Raw genomic sequence first — 12,558 nt, 5'->3', positions numbered from 1 at the left:
GGCAGCTTTGGTAGCCTGAATTCCAATTTTTGTGTCATCAGCCCCGCAAGACAACTGCAAGCTTTATGATTATTCTTTCTTCATTAGCCTCTGTGTTCTGCTTTGAAGTCAGAAAATGCAGCAAGGGAATAAGGAACCCATGAACATAGAGCTGATCTTTTTGTGATTCCCATTCAAACACTTAAATTTTTTTTAATCTGGTTTTTATAATTGTTCTGATACCACCTAAGCTGTCATAGCCAGAAGCAGAAGTCTAGATGCATCATTTAAAAATGTGAAACATATGGGGCGCCTGGGTGGCACAGTGGGTTAAGCCTCTGCCTTCGGCTCAGGTCATGATCTCAGGGACCTGGGATCAAGCCCCGCATCGGGCTCTCTGCTCAACAGGGAGCCTGTTTCCCTCTCTCTCTCTGCCTGCCTCTCTGCCCAATTGTGATATCTATCTCTAGTCAAATAAATAAGCAAAACCTTAAAAAAAAAAAAAGTGTGAAACATAATTGGGGCCTGGCTAGCTCAGTCCATTGAGTATGCAACTCTTGATCTTGGGGTTGTGAGTTCAAGTACCATGTTGGATGTAGAGCTTACTTTAAAAAAAAAAAAAAAAAAGGTGAAACATAATTCATTATGAGATCTATAGTAGAAAATGTTATTTCATTGAACTGTTTGTAAGTATGACAGTTACTGGCCTTAAACCAGATACGCATTATCATTAGCAGGTATTAAGATGATGGTTTAATGATCTGAAGAGTGTTATTAAAGCTTAAAATACTTTTGTAAACATTTTATAGGAATTCTTTTTAAAATGTGAAGAATTATAAAAGTTACAGGTTATCTTCATTGCATGGTATTTAATACATTGTTTTGCTTATTTTTTTTAATTATAAAAGAAATACATGTTTGTTGTCATAAAATCAAGCAGTATAGAATATAAGAAGTCCTCTTTTCTCCTGCCTTGATTGTACCACCTACCCCTCCAGTCCCAGAAGTAGCTACTGTTAATAATCTGATATGAATTCTCTCATACATGCAAATTTTTGCCTTTAATCACAGAAGTGAGATTGTGATATAAAATGTTTTGCAACTTGCTCCTTTAACCTAATGTGGTTTGCACTTTTTTAGACCGTATACTCCAATCTTTCTCATAAAGACCTAATATATATCTGTCATTTTACAAAGCCATTTCTTTCTTTCCTTTCCTTTCCCTTTCTTTTTTCTTTCTCTTTCTCTTTCTTTCTTCCCCTCCTTCCCTCCCTCCATCCCTCTCTTTCTTTCTTTCTTTCTTTCTTGCTTTCTTTCCTGTAGGCTCTGTGGGCAGGGTTGGTCTTGAACTCATGACCCCAAGATCAGGAGTCACATGCTGTCCTGACTGGGCCAGCCAGGCATGCCTAAAGCCCGCCCTCCTTCCCTTCTTCCTTTCCTTCAGGCATTTAAGTTTATTTATTTTTTTAGTAATCTCTACCCCAAACCTGGGGCTCGAACTCATGATCCTGAGTGGGAGAGGGTTACATACTCTCCCATTGAGTTAGCCAGGCATTCCCCTAAAGCCATTTTTTAAAAAAGATTTTATTTATTTATTTGATATGAGAGAAAGAGAGAGAGAGAGACAGAGACAGAGAAGGCACAAGCAGGGGGAGCAGCAGAAGGAGAGGGAGAAGCAGGCTGTCTGCTGAGCAGGGAGCCTGGTGCGGGGCTCGATCCCAGGACCCTGAAATCATGATCTGAGCTGAAGGCAGACACTTAACGACTGAGCCCCCAGGCACCCCTTCTAAAGCCATTTCTTAACACACATCATCATTCCCTTATTTGACTGTTGTGAACAGTAGTGCAAAGGACATCTTTTGTGCACCAATGAGAATAGAGTTATAAATTACATCAAAAGTGAGTTCTGTTTTAAATTTTTAACATAGATTAAATTTTCTGCTGTAGATAGTATTATCAAATATCCTTTCTAAAAGGTTGCATCATTTTATATACCCATCAGACTATTCATGGGATGCCTGGTGGTTCAGTCTGTTGAGCATTCAATCCCTGATTTTTGGGTCAGGCCATGATCAGGGTCGCCAGACTGAACCATGTGTTGGGCTCTGCCCTGGGCATGAAGCCTGCTTAAGAATCTCTCCCTTGGGGTGCCTGGGTGGCTCAGTGGGTTAAAGACTCTGCCTTCGGCTCAGGTCGTGATCTCGGGGTCCTGGGATCGAGCCCCGCATCAGGCTCTCTGCTCGGCGGGGAGCCTGCTTCCTCCTCTCTCTCTCTGCCTGCCTCTCTGTCTACTTGTGATCTCTCTCTGTCAAATAAATAAATAAAATCTTTAAAAAAAAAAAAAAGCAGACAAGACTTTAAAAAAAAAAAAAATGGGACGCCTGGGTGGCTCAGTGGTTGAAGCCTCTGCCTTCGGCTCGGGTCATGATCTCGGGGTCCTGGGATCGAGTCCCGCATCGGGCTCTCTGCTCAGCAGGGAGCCTGCCTCCTCCTGTCTCTCTCTGCCTGCCTCTCTGCCTACTTGTGATCTGTCAAATAAATAAAAAATTAAAAAAAAAAATCTTAAAGATTAAAGTCTTAAATTTCTAATTCCTGATCTTACTGGGATTTCTGAATTTATCTATGAATCTACTTTTTATGCAAAATACATGCATTTTAAAATAAGTAATTTGTAAACACAGTTCAAACTGACATCAGATTGAATATATCCTTGCATAAGAAGGAATAAATGATACTGTTAGTCAACCCTTTTATTCCTTTTTAGTACAAGTCAGAGATTAAAAAAAAAACATGAAGTTTGTAATTGTACATACTTGCATTCTTTCACTTTCACTTTAGTTGGATTTGAATGATAATGAAAGATTCTGATAAATAGTTAAGTTTCCATAAGGTTATGCACAAATACACAGTATTTGAGTGTAATGAACATATCCATCACTCCCACAATGTTTCCTCATGCCCCTTTGGGATCCATTCTTCTTGTTCTCCCCCATTTCCAGGCAACTACTGATCTGCTTCCACATTTTTTGACATATAATATCTTTATCATTCAGTTAAGAATATTTTCTGATTTCTGATCCAGGGAATATTTAGATGTACCTGGAGCTTTTCTAGTTTAAAGATTTTATTGATTTTATTTAGAGAGAGAGAGAATGTGAGCAGGGGGAGGGGCACAGGGAGAAAGGGAGAGAGAATCTCAAGCAGATGCCACACTGAGCCTGAAGTCTGATGTGGGGCCTAATATTATGACCCTGAGACCATGACCTGAGCTGAAATCAAGAGTTGGACCCTTAACCAGACTGAGCCACCCAGGCACCCCGGCTGTTGAATTATCTTAAAATAAAATAAGTGTGCTGCATCAGTTGACTCTTCCTTTTATGAATACTTTCTTTGTAGCTTGTGATACTGTTTGATAGCATTTTACCCAGAATAGAACTTCTTTCAAAATTGGAGTCAGTCCTCACAAATCCTGTTGTTGCTTTATCAGTGAAGTCTATGTAATATTCTAAATCTTTGTTATTTCAACAGTCTTCAAGGTGTCTTCACCAGGAATAGATTCTAACTCAAGAAACCACTTTCTTTGCTTATCCGTAAAAAGGAACTCTTCAGCTGTTCACATTTCATCATGAGATTATAGTAGTTGAGTCATATCTTCAGGAACCTCTTCTAGTTCTTTTGCTATTTACATCACATCTGCATTCAGAACATATACAACATTTATAAAGTTTGTAGTCTTATATGGGCACAGTTCATGGTACCCCAAAACAATTACCATGGTAACATCAGAGATCATTGTAACAAATAAAATGATAAGAAGTTCAGAAATACTTAGGGAATTATCAAAATGTGATACAGAAACATGAAATGAGCAAATGCCTTTGGGGAAAAATGGCACCAGTAGACTTCGACACAGGGTTGCCACAAACCTTCAATTTGTAAAGAAAACACATTATCTGTGAAGCACAATAAAATGAGATATACCTGTATATGATTTTGTCATTTGGGATTTAAGACTTGCTTTTGCTTTATGGCCTAAGATATGGTCATTTTTTAAATGCTTGTGTATGCTTGAAAAGGGTGTGATTTTTAATTGTTGGATATAATGTTTACATATGTAATACATATGTCTTACTAAATCAAGTTTGTTAATTCTGTTTAAATCTTTATTTTTACTGATTTTTTTCCTGCTTGTTTTATGAGTTATTGGTTAGTGTTTGCATGTCACATTTTTTTTTCAAATTCTTTACCTTTAACCTCTCTGAATTATTATGTTGTAGATATAGCTCATGTAAACAGCTCATTGTACTCTTTTTACTTTTAGTTCTAATCTGGAAATCTTCGTCTTCTAAGTAAAGCATCTTATCCATTTATATTTAATATAATTGTTGTTACCTGTCTTTAAATCTACTGTATTTTATATGCTTTCTCAGTCTTTTAATTATAAAGGTTTTTTGTTTTATGTTTATGGTTTTTTTTTTAAGAGAGGGAGAGGAAGGGTGGGGCAGAGGGAGAGAGAGAGAATCTTTTTTTTTTTTTTCTTAAAGATTTTATTTATCCACCTGACAGAGAGAGAGATCACAAGTAGGCAGAGAGAAAGGGGGAAGCAGGCTCCCTGCTGAGCAGAGAGCCCAATGCGGGCCTCAATCCCAGGACGTGAGATCATGACCTGAGCCCAAGGCAGAGGCCCAACCCACTGAGCCACCCAGATGTCCAGAGAGAGAGAATCTTAAGCAGGCTCAGCTTAAGAGCCCGATGTGAGGCTTAGTCTCACAACCCTAAGATCATAAGCCTGGTGCTTATCTGACTGAGCCACCCAGGCGCCCCTTAATTAGAAGTACCTTAAGCTATTTTTGTTGTTGTTGTTGTTTTGGGTATATGTCAGTATCCTAAGAATTAAAACAGCCATCTCTGACTTCAGAAAATCCAGTGTCAATTGATCATTTTACATCTCTCCTGAATACTACAAAGATCTTAGGAGCATGTAATCTCCATGATTCTCCATTGGATTTACATGCTGTCATTGTGTTATAGTTTAATTTTCTTCTATATATTTTGTTATTTTCATATTTTATTTTATTTTTATTTTTTCAAGATTTCATTTATTTGAGGGGGGCATGAATGGGGTGAGGAGCAGAGGGAAAGGGAAAAGGAGAAGTAGACTTCCCGCTGAGCAAAGAGCCCAACGTGGGTCTCGATCCCAGAACCCCAGGATCATGATCTGAGCTGAAGGCAGATGCTCAACGGACTGAGCCTCCCAGGGGCCCCTATTTTTATTTATTTATTTTTTAAGTCACAAGATGTTATTATTGTGTTATATAGTATAATGTTTATTTAGCTTTACCCAAATATTTGCTGTTTTTGTTGTTCTTCATTCCAGCAGTCCTTCTAGAATCATTCTCTTTTATGTTTGAAGAATACATTTTGTACTGTTTAGTATGAATCTTTTGACAGCAGAGTCTCTGTTTTTGTTTCATAAATTGAGTCCGGATACAGGACTCAATACCAGAACCCTGGGATTATGACTGAACTGAAGGCAGACACTTAACCAACTGAGCAACCCAGGAGTCCCTAGATAAAGGTCTTTTAAGACATAAAAAGCATGGGCATCTGGGTGGCTCAGTCGGTTAAGCATCTGCCTTCAGCTCAGGTCATGATCTGGGGTCCTGGGATGGAGCCCCACACTAGAGACCTAACCAAGAGTGTCAATAAACCTTGCCAATAAACCACACTCGGAAAATCCAGAGCTGGAATACATATTCATTTGATTTATTTGATTAAATAGGCTTGCTATAACAATTTGACCAAGATCTCAAAAGAAGTTATCTTTAAAAAAGATTTTTTAACATTTAAAAAGTTTTCATAGTTAATATATACATAATGTCAAATTCAAAGGGTGGGGCGCCTGGGTGGCTCAGTTGTTAAGTGTCTGCCTTCAGCTCAGGTCCTGATCCCAGGGTCCTGGGATTGAGCCCCACATCGGGCTCCTTGCTCCGCAGGAGGTCTGCATCTCCCTCTCCGACTCCCCCTGCTTGTGTTCCCTCTCTCGCTGTGTCTCTCTCTGTCAAATCAGTACATAAACTCTTTTAAAAAAAAATTCAAAGGGTACCAGTGACATTGAGGCTCCTTTCTTCCCTCAGTAAAGGAGGTAAAGTTACCAGTTTCATATGTATCCTTCCTCAGATGTTCTATGCATTCACAGACTTGTATATATTTATATATGTACATATGTATAGTGTTCGTGTGTGTGCTTACAAATGATAGCATAGCATATACATAGGACATAGGTTTTTTTTACCTATAATCAAAATTATATCTTAATTTTAAAAAATGACATTTAAAACTCAATTTAAGGGACGCCTGGGTGGCTCAGTTGGTTAAGCAGCTGCCTTCGGCTCAGGTCATGATCCCAGCGTCCTGGGATCGAGTCCCACATCGGGCTCCTTGCTCATCAGGGAGCCTGCTTCTCCCTCTGCCTCTGCCTGCCATTCTGTCTGCCTGTGCTTGCTCTCTCTCCCTCTCTCTCTCTGACAAATAAATAAATAAAATCTTTAAAAAAAAAACAAAACTCAATTTAAGGGTCTATCTTGTTATGAAATTTGTAGGTCTGTATTATCATGAGTAAACTTTTATTATCAAAGTTTATCTGTTTGCAGTAGTTTTGAGTATAAGAGTTTTCTTGTCACAAATTTATACATACTTTGGTTATATTCAAATTTTGCTTTTGTTGGGTATACTGCTAACATACGCACACATGCATATACCGTAATGTGTATATTTATATCCATAGAATTAAAAGTGCCAATTATATTTAAAATAATTTTTTAAAAGATTTTATTTATTTATTTGACAGAGAGAGATCACAAGCAGGCAGAGAGGCAGGCGAGGTGGGGGGGGAAGCAGGCTCCCCGCTGAGCAGAGAGCCTGATGCGGGGCTTGATCTCAGGACCCTGAGACCATGACCTGAGCCGAAGGCAGATATTTAACCCACTGAGCCACCCAGGCACCCCATGAGAATGTTGTATAATCTTCAAAAGACTAAGAAGTAGGTAATGATTTTAATTTTATAGCTGTGAAAACAGAGACTCAGACTTCTAAAATAATCATATATTCTCTCCTATTCTCTCATTTAAAAAATATATTTTTAAAAGATTATTTACTTGTCAGAGAGTGAAGGAGGGAACACACAAGCAGGGGGAGCGGGAGTCAGAGGGAGAAGCAGGCTCCTCATTGAGCAAGGAGGCGATTATGAGACTTGATCCTAAGACCCTGGGATCATGACCTGAGCCCAAGGCAGATGCTTAACCAATGGAGCTACCCAGGGATTCCCTAAAATATATATATATGCATTTATATATTTTGAAGATCATATTTATTTATTTGAGAGAGAGAGAGTGGGCATGTGCTCGTGCATGTGTTAGGGTTGAGGGCAGAGGGAGAAACAGACTTCCCGCTGAACAGGGAGCCTGATGCAGGGCTCGATCTCAGAACCCTGGGATCATGAACTGAGTCGAAGGCAGATACCTAACCAACTGAGCTACCCACGCACCCCTCTTTGAACAGTCTAATAGTTCCACAGCAAACAGTATCTTCTAAAGTATCAGATAGATCCCATTTTGAATCTGTGTACTGTGTTGTAGCTGGGAATTTTATCCCTAGCCATAAGTCCCCATTTATATAACATTAGTAAAGGTGATGTTTTCATTAGTATATCTAATATGGCCAGTATTGATGATCTTCATGACACTCTCACTTAATGTAGTGCTTTTTGAAGTGATTCATTCATTCTGCTAATATTTGACTGAACATGATATGTCAGAAACCATTCTAGCATTGGAGGTAGAGGACAAAATCAAATATCAACATTCCAGATACATATATTTGATTTGGAAAGAGAAACAGTAACAAATATGTAAAGTTGTGATAAGTGCTCAAAACCACAGTAAGAGGATGTGGAGTGAGGATTGTTCTTCAAGGTGATGAAACAGATCTCTAAAGAAGTGACTGTCATAAAATTTGTAGATATTTGAGGAAAGAACCTTCTTAGCAGCTGTAGAAACCCTGAAGTTGGAGAATGCCTACATTTGGCCAAAAACCAAACAAAAAATGCCCAACATCGTTTGTCATCAGGGAAATGCAAATTAAAATCACAATGATATACTACCACATACCAACAAGAATGGATAAATCTAAAGGGATTAAAAACAAAAATGTTATCAAGGGTACAGAATAACTACAACTCATATTTTGCTGCCGGTATCTTTATTGTTCCTCAAACTCTGCAGGCCATTTGTGAGATTGTTTGAGTATTCTGCCCGTATTTTAATAAAATTGTCCTTTTATCATAGAGTTTTAGAAGTTTTTAGGTGTATTCTCTGTAAAATATTTTCTCTTGATCTTTGATTTGCCTATTCATTTTTTTCACAGTGTCCTTCAATAATCACAAGTTTTATTTTAATTTTTAAAGATTATTTATTTATTTATTTGACGGAGAGTCAGACACAGCAAAAGACAGAACACAGGCAGGGGGAGTGAAATAGGGAGAAGCAGTCTTACTGCTGAGCAGGGAGCCCGGTGCAGAGCTCAGTCCCTGGACCCCAGGATCACGACTTGAGCCAAAGGCAGCCGCTTAACAACTGAGTCAGCCAGGTGCCCCTAATCACAAGTTGTAACTATTAATGAAATCTTTTGGTCCTCTCTAAAATATTTACCAACCTCAAGGAGACCTGGCTTTTCATTCTGAATATTTTGGGACTTCATTAAAGTCTTTGATCTAACAGATTACCCTGGCTGCTGTGTGAAGAATAGGTTATAAAGCAGCAAGAGCAGAAACAGACTAGTTAAGAGGCTACTATAGTGATCTAGAAAGAAATAGTGGTACATTGGACTGGGGTTGTAGTGATGGGGGCATTGAAAAATCTGGAGTTAAAGATATAGGCTACTGAATTTGCTGATTTGGAATGTGTTATGAGAGACAGTCATGGAGGGAAGCAGTTAGGATGATTCTGTATTTCTTGTTTGAGAAATTCTGTATTAATGTATTTCTGGTTTGTGCCATTTACAGAATATCCAAAGCTACAATTGACCAAGGTTATTTTAAAATCTAATGTATGTTTGTCAAGTAGTATGTTGTTCAACATGAAGTAATTGGAAAAAAAAATTTTTTTTAATAAAGTAATTGGAAGGGTGTTCCATAATACAAGAAACTTAAGAAGTTCAAATATATGATTATGGGGCACCTGAGTGGCTCAGTTGATTAAGTATCTGACTCTTGGTTTTGGCTCAGGTTGTGATCTCCTGGTCATGGGATCAAGCCCCAAGACAGGCTCTGTGCTTAGTCCAGAATCAGCTTGATCCTCTTCCTCCCCCCTCTGTCCCTCTCCCTGCTCAGGTGTGCACTCATGCTGTCTCTCTATCTCAAATTAAAAAAAAAAGAAAGAAAGAAATATATGATTACTACCCTCTTTTCTAAGAGAGAATTTTAGAGGAAATTTTACTCTTTTTTTATATACATGTAATAGAGTTGATGTGCATATTTGGAATCATATGCTAGAATGGAATCTAGCAATAACAATACTTGATTGTTTAAATTTAAAAACTGCTATTCTCATGGGGCTCCTGGGTGGCTCAGTTGGTTACGTGACTGCCTTCAGCTCAGGTCCTGATCCTGGAGTCCCAGGATCGAGTCCCGCATCAGGATCCCTGCTCACGGGGGAGTCTGCTTCTCCCTCTGACCTTTCCCCTCTCATGCTCTCTCTCTCTCTGTCTCTCTCATTCTCTCTGTCTCTCTCAAATTAAAAAAAAAAATAAAAATTATATTAAAAAAAAAAAACTGCTATTCTTGAGGCACCTGGCTCACTCAGTTGGTGGAGCATGTGAGGTGTTTGTTTTGTTTTGTTTTTTAAAGATTTTATTTATTTATTTATTTATTTATTTATTTAGAGCACACGTGTGGGCATGAGCAGGAGGAGAGGGAGAGAGAGAATCCTGGGTAGTCTGTGCTGAATATGAACCTCGAGGCAGGGCTCGATCTCAGAACCCTGAGATCATGACCTGAGCCAAAATCAGGAGTCAGACGCTTAACAGACTGAGCCACCCAGGTACCCCACATGTGACTCTGGATCTCAGGGTCATGAGTTCAAGCTCCACATTGGGCATGGAACCTACTTAAAAAATAAAATAAAATAACAATAGGGGCTCCTGGGTGGTTCAGTCGGTTAAGCATCTGCCTTCTGCTCAGGTCATGATCTGGGATTGAGTCCTGCATCGGGCTTTCTCTCAGTGGGGAGTCTGCTTCTCTCTCTCTCACTCTCCCTCTGTGTGCTCTCTCTCACTTTTTCAAATAAATAAAATCTTTTTTAAAAATAAAAAAGTAAAAACTGCTATTCTTTTGGCTTTTTATCTTCATTACCAACTTGAGGACTTTTTGTGCATTTATAAAAACAAGTTAGTTTTAATAATCTTTTATGGAGATAGTCTTTGATCATAGACCATAATGCTATTTTATATCTTTGTCAGAAAAGTACATTCTTACTCATTAAGGTGATTCTTAGCTTCCCTGTAGGCTTAAGTATGATTCTATATGGGAATCAAGTTAAAGCAAACCTTGAGTTTTTACGAGTAAAAGTCATTGTTTCAGTTGTGATTTCATCAGTGTTCTATATATGCCAAGTTATGAGTTTCTTTTCAAATTTATAGGAGCTAGTTTATGATAGTAGAAAGAATTTTGGAATAGGAAGGGAACTGAATTCTAGTCCAGCTGTGTGAATTTAGGCAAATCATTAACTTTGGATATCTCATTTTTTTCATCTGTAAAATGAGGAATAATTTATTAAAGTTCTTTTAAAATCTGAAATTATAGTTTCTTATTGGTTTTGTAAAGATTTAGGTTTATAAAGATCTTTGAACCATAATTGTATTAGAAACATTGAAAATTCAATCTTAGGGTGATTCATAAAAAGAAATGAATTGTGGGCATCTTGCCTGGCTCATAGAATGTTATCAAATCTGAAACACTGTTATCCATATCAAATTTAAGTCCATGACTAATAAAGCTACCTTTCTCTCTTAAACAGTTTCATTGAGATACAATTCACATACCATAAAATTCACTCATTTGAAGTATACAGTTCAGGGGTCACCTAGGTGGCTCAGTTGGTTAAATGTCTGCCTTTGGCTCAGGTCATGATCTCAGGTTCCTGGGATTGAGCCTCCTGTTGGGTTCCCTACTCAGCAGGGAATCTACTTCCCCTCTGTCCCTCCCCCCAGTCGTGCTTACACTCTCTCTCTCAAATAAATAAATAAAATCTTTTTTTAAAAAATGTACAAATCAGGGCATCTGGATGTCTCTGTTGGTTAGTGTCTGACTCTTGGTTTTGGCTTCGGTCATGATGTCAGGGTTGTGAGACAGAGCCCCAAGTTGGGCTTTATGCTTAGCCTGGAGTCTGCTTGAGATTCTCTCCCTCTCTCACTGCATGTGTGCATGTGCTCATGCGCTATTTGTCTCTCTCAAATCTTAAAAAAAAAATAAGTGTACAATTCAGTGGTTTCTAGTATATTCATAGAGTTGTGTAGCCATCACCAGGATCAGTTTTTTTGTTTTTGTTTTTTTATTTTTGTCTTTTTAAGATTTTATTTATTTATTTGACAGACAGAGATCACAAGTAGGCTGAGAGGCAGGCAGAGAGAGGGGGAAGCAGGCTCCCTGTTGAGCAGAGAGCCTGATGTGGGGCTCGATCCCAGGACCCTGGGATCATGACCTGAGCTGAAGGCAGAGGCTTTAACCCACTGAGCCACCCAGGCACCCCCCAGGATCAGATTTTATCATTTTCATTACCCCATAAAGAAAATACCTTTCACCTCAAACTTCCAGCCCTAAGCAACCACTAATATACTTTCTGTCTTATAGATTTGCCTATTCTGAACATTTCTGATAAATATGTGGCCTTTTTGTCTGGTTTCTTTCACTTGATATAATATTTTCAAGGTTTATCAATATTGTAGTATATATCAACACTTGGTATTCCTTTTCTTTGTCAAGCAGTATTCCATTGTATACCACATTTTATCTGTTCATCGTTTGATGGACATTTGGGTTGTTTCCACTTTTTGGCTATTACGAATAATGCTCCTATGAACATCTGTGTATAAGTTTTCGACATACATTTTTATTTCTCTTGGATTTATATATCCCCACTAAGAGTGGGATTTCTGGGCCCTCTGATAAGTCCATTTAATAATCATTTGAGGAACTTCCTGGGCTGTTTTCCTAAGTGGCTGCACCATTCAGCATTCCTACCAGCCTCTACATTCCTACCAGCCATGTATGAGGGTTCCAATGTCTTTACATCCTCCCTTACACTTAGCATTATCTGTCTTTCTGATTGTAGTCATCTAAGTGGGTGTGAAGTGGTGTCTCCTTGTGGTTTGATTTCCATTTCGCTGATGGTTCAGGATGTTGAGCATCTACTCATTTGCGTATTAAGGCTAGCTCTTTCCCTGAAGTGTATGCTGAGCATTCTCAAGTATCAAATAAGCAATGTCTTCTCACTCCTACTAGAAAGTAAATCGAAGCCTAATTTA

At 38.5% G+C, this 12,558-nt stretch overlaps 1 protein-coding gene across 1 annotated transcript in view; it reads left to right on the top strand.

Moving 5' to 3' along the window:
• The window catches only part of LOC111151354 (aminopeptidase puromycin sensitive), an 83,522-nt gene that overhangs the window by 27,287 nt on the left and 43,677 nt on the right, over positions 1 to 12,558 (top strand). The window lies entirely within an intron of this gene.

Source organism: Enhydra lutris, unplaced genomic scaffold (assembly GCF_002288905.1).
Source record: "Enhydra lutris kenyoni isolate GAN:26980312 unplaced genomic scaffold, ASM228890v2 scaffoldscaffold26, whole genome shotgun sequence".
In the NCBI taxonomy this organism is placed as follows: Eukaryota; Metazoa; Chordata; class Mammalia; order Carnivora; family Mustelidae; genus Enhydra; species Enhydra lutris.
The sequence above is the reverse complement of the archived record's forward strand: the minus strand, read 5'-3'. Positions and strand labels throughout refer to the sequence as shown.